This window comes from Hyperolius riggenbachi, chromosome 10 (genome assembly GCF_040937935.1).
Source record: "Hyperolius riggenbachi isolate aHypRig1 chromosome 10, aHypRig1.pri, whole genome shotgun sequence".
NCBI classification, from domain to species: domain Eukaryota; kingdom Metazoa; phylum Chordata; class Amphibia; order Anura; family Hyperoliidae; genus Hyperolius; species Hyperolius riggenbachi.
The window spans coordinates 260560834-260570560 of NC_090655.1; positions in this window are offsets into that span (position 1 = coordinate 260560834).

Genomic DNA, 9727 nt, shown 5'->3' on the forward strand with positions numbered 1-9727 from the left:
CTTTCAGCGATGTGTGCCGTGTCTTCCTCTTGCATCCTATGCGCTCATGCTGGTTAGTGTGATCAGCTTCACTCCAGCTGCCAATGTCATGGCAGCCAGAGGGACACTGATTATGCTAAACAGCATGAGCACATAGAGCGTGAGAGGAGGTCACATGACACGGAACCCGGCATTGATGTGGCTTCTACCACGGCTCGTAGCATGGGGGGTATAGCAAGAGGTGGGAGCAGAAGCAAGGAAAAATAAGCCTGGTGAAGGCTTCCCCTGTGGCTCACTCTGCTATGGAAATGCACATAATGGGGGTACAGAGAGAAGTCTGTTGGCAGAAAAGCACAGACTGCTATTACTCTACTGTGGTTATTATACAGAAGACCCCTTTTCCCTCATCCTGGCACACCTTGCATAAAAGATGCTGGGGATGCGGGAGGCAGATACATTTCACATGGATTAGGCCTGAAAGATAAATCGAAATTAAACCGAAATCACGATCACCAAGGTCACAGTTTCGGAATGGTCAAAGCAGCAATTTCTGTGATTACGTCATTTTCGCATGGGGGAAGTTTGAAGAAGCGGCTTCAAACTTACCCCAAGTCCTGACGCGTGAGGCCCGCAGCATCGGCAGTGTTGGACATACCTTCCACATGAGTCCAACACTGTCCATCCTCTCTTGCCATCTGCTGACTCTCCTACATACTTCCTGGTTCCTGTGTGTCACTTGACATATAGGAAGTATGCCATGCATTAGAGCCTGCAGGAGACAAAGTGGATAGACTGGGCATCGCTGGACTCTTGCTGGAAGGTATGTCCAGCACTGCTGCAGCTCGGGGGCACAGAAGAGACAGAGGGAGCACAAAGGGGGCAAGATAGAGACCCAGAGGGGACACACAGGGGCACAAAGAGAGACGGTGACAGAGGCACGCAGAGGAGGGGAACAGTGCCTGATTTGAAGGAAATCATGAATTGAATCGAAATTGCGATTTTGGACAGAAATCACTCAATTCAATTTTTCCTAAAATTGTTCAGGCCTAACATGGATTACTGTTCTTATGGAGTGGAACAGAGACAGATATAGGCTGCCTGTTCTGATTACTTGGTGGGGAGGGGGTGAAAGATACTGGCTGACAAACACTGCCGAGAGGAGTACAAGGGAAATAGTAACAAACACTAAGTCCGGATGGACAAGCCCTATGTGTACATAAAGGATAGCAAGCGTATCACTTGTAAACGAGTAAATACTAAAATAGGTACAGTGAAATCATATCGTCATATGTTTCTTCAGATGGGGTCACTGATATCAAAGTGCAGCGAGAGCTGCTCAAAATGGAGGTCTTTGCTGATCCCCCACACTCTTGGCACAGCCAAACAGAGTATGGTGTAGCTATTCCATATAAAATACAATCAGGCCCCACTGACACTGAGTGCTGCACTCCAAGAATCTCCCTGTCAGGTGTATAACCCAGGCATGGAGTTCTCATCAAGTATTGGTGCATACATTCAGAACGGCTGAAAAGGTATATACAGGGTGAATGGTGCTCTATAATACAGGTGCTGTGATGTATATCTCTGACATGTTTCACCTCACGGCTTTTTCAAAGAGATGCTATACATATTAACAGTAGAATTAGTTTACATATATACAAGAGTGCCCCCCACCACCAATAGCATAACCCCCAGCAAATGCCCCAGTCATGGTATGGGTATGGTATGCGCGAGTAAGGGGCGTGATGGGGGCGTGACTTTAGTGTCCCTTTTTCTCATCTCAAAAAGTTGGGAGGTATGAAAATAGTAGTAGTATGGATTAACCTTCCTACTTGGTCCAATTAGAGATATCTTTTTTCAAGAGTAGCAAAATTAGAGTAAAGCACTGGGCATCGGTGCGAATGCTTCCAAAGTTTAATTCCATCCGGTACATAAAGTTACAGCAAAAGAAAGTAAAGGGACGGCCTAACAGCCTTTTCATGGGTCTCCCCGCTTTGTTAGAGGCACATGGATAAACAGAAGAGCTGTTCCCCTGGTTTATATTGCACAGGGATTGGGACCGCCCCTTCTGGGTGCGTGTCATCAGCCACTGTGGCCAATCAGGATCTAGGGCTTTCGCACAATCAGTGTGATGTGTCTGCTGGGGTGGGGTCACATGAGCGGGCCTCTGGGTCAGGTGGCATGTGGTCTCCATAGTAACAAGTCATCACGGATCTTTCCTTGGCTGTGCACAATGCGGAAGCAGCCGCTTGCCACTGGTTGCCATGGGGACAATCACACTTGGTGATTAAACCTCCGGGGGAACTACCTGAAAATAGAAAGAATAAACAACATTAATAAAATCAAAAGCGGGCATTCCTAACAAGAATTACTGACTTAAAAGACGTGAAAGGAATGCATAACAAGAAAGCATAACAGTACAATGAACTAGATCGTTATATTGTCCCTACACGATACAATCAAAACAGTGCAGGGTAAAAAACAATTCAATAACATTCCAAAAATCAAAATATCTAATTTCCCTCATAAAAACCCAGAGGTCCGCATGCTTTAGTGAGTGAAATATATCTAGCCGCCTCCTGTCCTAGCAATGTCTTATGATCCCCTCCTCTCCGGGGCAGATCAACAGTTTACAAACCTGTGTACCTAATGAGGGATTTTTTTACCCCATGTTCATCTGCCATGTGTTGAATTAGCCTGCTTGCTCCTTTTTTGGTCTTATGTACGTTTACATGCTCTTGAAAACGTGTACAGAGCTGGCGTGTCATCATCTCTGTATAAAATCGGTCACAGGGACGGAGGATTGCTGATACAGTGAACACAGACTGGCAGAAAATTCCTAATCACAAAAGTTTCACCCCCCAGAGAGACTCTCTTACCTGGTATGAATTGAGCGCAGTGGTTAAATTTGCCACATTTAAAATTACCTGTGGTCTGGAATGTGTTAGCTAATCTGGCTGTCTCTGTGCCTGTAATGATTAGTGATGTATCTGATGATCAGAACAAGCTCTATCAGCACAATAGTCAGTATTTTATTCAAAGTGTGATCACACATGTTTGGGTGCACAGTAATATATCAGAGCACTAGAGAGGGATAGCCCTTCAGTGGTAGGGGCTATCACTTAACAATAGAGTGGTCGTACAGGCAAAGTCGGTAACAGGTCGGTCAGGTAGAGGTACAGAATCGTAAGGCAAAATCGAAGTGAGTATTCAGACAGAAGTCGACAACAGATCAGATTGGCAGAGGTACAGAATCGATAGGCAGAGAGTAGTCGGAGGTACAGGCAAAGGTAATACACAGTAATAATCAAATACAGTAATAATAATAATCCTAAGCTAAGTGCGAATCCACGGGGTCCTGCCGGTTCAAGCACACATGGATCTGACTAAGGTCTGAGAGCTTTCACTGCGAAGTTTCAGCAACAACAGACAATGAACTAGTGACATCCCCACGCTGAAATGCAGGAAGGCAATTCCAAGCGTCCCGCCCAGAATACTTCCACCAATCAGCAAGGAGAACAGCAGCCAGATGTCAGCTGACCGGCCGGTCAGCTGACTCGTCTCCTAAGTCCATAAAGGTCCTGCCGCTCCATGCGCGAGCGTGCCGACCTGAGCCGATGCGCGGCAGAGAGACCTGTTCTGCCGGAGGCCGCGAGGGATGCCTGCGACAATGCGGCAACAGCCGCCATGACGTCAGACGTGCTGACACTTCCCCCGCCCCCCCCCCCCCCCAAGCGTGGACTCTGGACATGCCCAGAATGGTTTCTCAGGATGTAATGAGTGAAATTGTTGTTTTAATTCCTCAGCATGAAGACGCTTGGCAGGAACCCATGATCTTTCCTCAGGACCATAACCCTTCCAGTGGACCAGATACTGCACAGAATTCAGCACCCTGTGAGTATCCAGGATCTCCTCAATTTCATATTCAGGCTCCCCATCAATTACCACAGGGGAGGGGGGGGGGAGGGATCCACATGCACAGCAGGCTTTAACAATGAAACATGAAAAGATTTTACACTCTTCATATTGGCCGGAAGTGCCACCCTGTATGCCACCTCATTAATCTTTTCACTAATGGGATATAGACCAATATATCTAGGCCCCAACTTGGCTGAAGGTTGTCTTAAGGCAATATGACGGGTGGAGACCCAGACCATGTCTCCTGGTGTAAAAACCCACTCAGGGAATCGCTTCTTATCAGCTTGCCTTTTTTGAACCTCAAAGGCTTTCTCCAGATTAACTTTCACCATGGCCCACGTTCTTTTTAATGACTCTTGCCATCCTTCCAATGCAGGAAAGGGGAATTACTCACAGGTAATGGAGAGAATTTAGGTGATCTCCCTGTGATTACCTGAAAAGGTGAAAAGCCTGAGGACGAGTTCCTAAGATTATGTGTGAATTCTGCGAAGGGAAGGAACTTAACCCACTCATGCTGAGCATCAGCCACATAACATCTCAGAAACTGTTCAAGGGACTGGTTCATTCTTACAGTTTGACCATTCGTCTGGGGGTGATAACCCGCAGAAAAAGACAAGGTCAAACCCAATGACTGACACAAAGCTCGCCAAAATCTAGAAACAAACTGAACTCCCCTGTCGGAAACCACATTTACCGGTATCCCATGTAGCCAGAAAAAAGGGCCATAAATAGGTCAGCAAGTTCCTGAGCAGAGGGAAGTTTTTTCAAGGGCACAAAATGAACCATTTTACTGAAACGGTCCACTACTACCCATATAATGGTCATTCCCTCAGAACTGGGGAGTTCCCCCACAAAGTCCATGGAAATGTGAGTCCAAGACTCCGCAGGCACCGGTAAAGATTGCAATGTCCCTGCAGGGGCTTGCCTGGCAGCTTTGCTCCGAGCACAAACTGAACAGGACAATACAAACTCCTTGCAGTCATTCTTAAGAGACGGCCACCACACACATCGAGACAACAGCTCCTGGGTTCTGGTTATGCCAGGGTGTCCCATATTCTTATGACTGAAATAGTTGTAAGACATGAAGAAGCAGATGAAGTGGCACAAACAGGAGATTATCAGGTTTCCCCTCAGGAGAGTCTTGTTGATAAGACCCCAGAGTGGTTGTCAGATCCTCTTGAGGTTCAGTGGCTGCCACCACTACATGCTCAGGTAGAGTGTTCACAGGTGATGAGGGCTGAACTGTCTCAGAATCAAAGCTACGGGACAATACATCTGCTTTGATGTTTTTGTTACCTGGTTTATAAGTTATTATGAACTTGAATCTAGAGAAAAAGAGTGCCCACCGAGCTTGTCTTGGGTTAAGCCTCTTAGCCCCTTCAATGTACTCCAAATTCTTATGATCAGTATAAACCGTAATCACATGCTTAGCTCCCACAAACCAATGATGCCACTCCTCGAATGCCGTTTTAATTGCCAACAACACCCTGTTACCGATGTCATAGTTTTTCTCTGCTGATGAAAACTTGCGAGAGAAAAATGCGCATGGGTGCAAACGTCCCTGAATGCTGAGACAGAACAGCCCCCACTCCTATCTCAGAGGCATCTACCTCCACAATGAAAGGACGGGTTACCTCCACATGTCTGAGGATAGGGGCAGAACAGAATAATGTCTTTAACTGAGAAAATGCTGCACAAGCTTCCTCAGACCAGTTGCAGACATCTGCCCCTTTTTTTGTCAGGTTAGTGAGGTCGGCGACCACAGCAGAGAACCCTTTAATAAATTTTCTATAATAGTTCGCAAACCCCAGGAATCTTTGGAGTGCCTTCAAACCGGAGGGTTAAGGCCACTCTAACACAGCAGAGACTTTTTTAGGATCCATGGACAGGCCAGTAGTGGAGATAATGTATCCCAAGAAAGGGACCTCAGAGACTTCAAACAAACATTTTTCAATCTTTGCGTACAAACAATTTTGTCTAAGCTTATTCAATACAAATTTAACATGCTCCCTGTGTTCCTCGAGATTCCTAGAGAAAATCAAAATGTCGTCCAAATAGACAACAATGAACCGGCCGAGTACATCTCTTAAAATTTCATTCACCAACTCCTGAAACACTGCGGGAGCATTACACAACCCAAAGGGCATTACTAAGTATTCATAGTGCCCGTCGGGTGTGTTGAAGGCTGTTTTCCACTCGTCCCCTTGTCTGATACGTATTAAGTTGTATGCCCCTCTCAGGTCTAATTTGGAGAACAGTTGGGTCCCAGATACTTGTGAAAACAAATCCTCTATTAACGACAGGGGGTAGCGATTCGGGATGGTTATTTTGTTCAAAGCTCTATAGTCAATACAAGGACGGAGTCCACCGTTTTTTTTTTTTAACAAAAAATCCTGCCCCTGCTGGTGCTTTAGGGGGATGAATGAAACCTTTCTCGAGGTTCTCTTTGATATAATTCTTCATGGCCAACTGCTCTGGACCTGAGAGGTTGTACAAATGTCCCCTGGGAGGCATGGTACCGGGCCTTAAATATACGGAACAATCAAATTCTCTGTGAGGAGGAAGTTTATCGGCAGAGCGTGGGCAAAAAACATCTGAGTATGCGGCATACTGAGGAGGAAAACCCTCAATGTAGATCAGAGCAGAACAAAGAGTAATTCTCTCTAGACAGTGTTTTTGACGATCTGGGGACCAGCCCAGTAATTGCCCTGTGTTCCAATCAATTTGAGGAGAATGTTTACGTAACCAAGTGAGACCAAGGACAATAGTAGAAGAGGACATGTTCAAAACATAAAATTGTATTTTTCCCTATGCACACGGCCGGCCTTTGACCTGAGCGACCAGAGCGGTCGCTCAGGGCGCCGAGCCGCCGGCTTCCAGGGGGGCGCTCCTGTCCTGCCGCCCTGGCAGCATGTTATTTTATGCTGCGGACGGCTGTGGGCTTCGGCTGCGTGCATTGGGTCTTGCTCCGCCCCCTGGTGCCGCCGGGGGTGATGGGATCGAAGATCAGGAACTGCTGCGGCGCTGCCTCTTGGAGTCAGTGCGAGACTCTGCCCAGCCCCACGATAGGATGGATAGAGCCCTGAAGCGCGCAGCAAGTGTGCCAGCCATCCTGTGTGACTGAGAGAGTGACACGAGTCCTGGCCATCCTGCTCCCAGAATCCATCTCAGCTGGCACCAAGTGACCAGCAGCAAGTAAGGCTCCCCAACCTACCTATGCTGAGGGGAGGGGGATATCTGCTGCCTACCTAAATACACTAAAGGGGATCTGCAACTAGTAGCCTAAGCCTATACACTACGGGGGATCTGCCTATATATACACTAAAGGGAGGATCTGCCTACATATACAGGGCTAGCAGCCTATATACACTAAGGGGGGATCTGCCTATAATAGGCAGATCCCCCTTAGTGTATATAGGCTGCTAGTCTTTTATATGTAGACAGATCCCCCCTTTAGTGTATATATAGGCAGATCCCCCTTAGTGTATATAGGCTGCTAGTCTTGTATATGTAGGCAGATCCCCCCCTTTAGTGTATATAGGCTGCTAGTCTTTTATATGTAGGCAGATCCCCCCCTTTAGTGTATATATAGGCAGATCCCCCCTTAGTGTACATAGGCTACTAGTCTTGTATATGTAGGCAGATCCCCCCTTTAGTGTATATAGGCAGCGTATATATATTAAAGGGGGGATCTGCCTACATATACAAGTCTAGTAGCCTATATACATTAAGGAGGAATCTCCCTATATATACTAAAGGGGAGATTGCTCCTTTGAGAGACTCCCTGGACTTATTTTTCCCTTTGGGGGTCCTTGGATTGCCTCCCTCTCTGTGGTGGTCCCAGGAGTGATCTTTTGAGGGAGTCCCTGGACCTCTTACCTGGAGTAGGGGTCCTGGTGGGGCAGCTCCCTCTCTGTGGGGGGTCCCAGCAGTGCTTTTTTGAGGGGGACCTGACAGTACTTTGTTTAGGGGGTCCTGGATTTCTTTCCCCTGGGTGGGGGTTCTTGGACTGCCCCCCCCCCTGTGGTGGTCCCAGAAGTGCTCCTTTGAGGGGGTTTTGAGAGTGCTCTGTTGAGGGGGTCCCTCAATTTATCTTTCCCCTGGGTGGGGGTCCTTGTACTGCAGAACTCTGCTATGTCTGGGGGAGCTTCCTGCTGCTGAACTCTACTGTATTGCCTCTTTGCGGCATGGTATGTAGTGTACAGATGTGTCTCTGCATTGTGGGCTGTGTCTGCTTCTGACAGTCTGAGCAGCACAGCTTTACATGGACTTCATCATTTGCAGCTTTCTAGGAACACATCTGGCTAGAGGTTGTGTAGCTGCAGTCATGGGACAGTGCTGCATTCCATGGGGCTTGACTGACACAGTACTACTTTATTTCTTATTTTTTGTTGTAGTTTTCTTTTTAGTATACTTTGAAGTGTTTGTGTTCCTCAGATTACTGTATGAGTGACCTCCTCTCCCTGCCCATGATCCCAGGATCTGCCTTTAATCACAGAAATGGCATATTACTGCTTTGCATTGGGCCACGTTGAAATCCATGATCTTATTAGTACTGTTATTTTTTTTTATAATTGGCTTTTATTATGTCCTGGAGTTTCCATATTCTATTTGTTCCCAGAGTGTCCCCCTCTCTCTCCTCTGCCTCGAGATCTTATGCCAAGTTCAGCTAAGCCTTGTACATACGTCCAGGGGTGTAGCAATAGGGGGTGCAGAGGTTGTCACCGCATCGGGGCCCTTGGGCCAGTATTAGCTCTTTATTGGTCCTGTGCTCATAATAATCACTTCTATAGATACTTTGAATAGTGGTGATCAGTAACAAACTGCTCCCCATCCCCTTCTTGCACCCTAGCAGCCTATATACACTAAGGGGGGATCTGCCTATAATAGGCAGATCCCCCTTAGTGTATATAGGCTGCTAGTCTTTTATATGTAGGCAGATCCCCCCTTTAGTGTATATATAGGCAGATCCCCCCTTAGTGTATATAGGCTGCTAGTCTTGTATATGTAGGCAGATCCCCCCTTTAGTGTATATATAGGCAGATTCCCCCTTAGTGTACATAGGCTACTAGTCTTGTATATGTAGGCAGATCCCCCTTTAGTGTATATAGGCAGCGTATATATATTAAAGGGGGGATCTGCCTACATATACAAGTCTAGTAGCCTATATACACTAAGGGGGGAATCTCCCTATATATACTAAAGGGGGGATCTGCCTAAGTGGGGGGGAATCTGCCTTCACTGTCTATATACACTAAAGGGCGTATCTGCTGCCTATATATATAGTTAGGTGTGTGTGTGTGTGTGTGTGTGTGTGTGTGTGTGTGTGTGTGTGTGCACGCGAAGAGGATGAATGGGGGGGGGCACCAAAATATGGTTACGCTCAGGGCGCTGTGAAACCTAAGGCCGGCCCTGCCTATGCAGAACCCCCCCCCCCACGACAGGTGAGGAGAGGGGTCTGCGAGAGCAGTTGCTTGTTCTATAGGGGAGAGTCATCGATAGCGGTTACATAGATCTGCCTTTCCATGGAGAGAATTGGAATATTCCATTTTGAGGCTAGATCTAAATTAATGAAGTTTGCTGCAGAGCCTGAATCAATAAAGGCCTGGGTACAGTAGACTTGATTCCCCCACGTAATCGAACAAGGTAATAACATTTTAGCATTCTTTTGAGGTAAAACAGGTTCGCCTAGGGTAGTATCTCCCACTACACCTAGGCGGAGAAGTTTTCCGACTTCTTACAACAATTTTGGACAAGATGACCCTTCTACCCAAAGTATAGGCAAAGACCCTCGTTCCTTCTCCTAGTTTTCTCAGTCTCTGATAGTTTG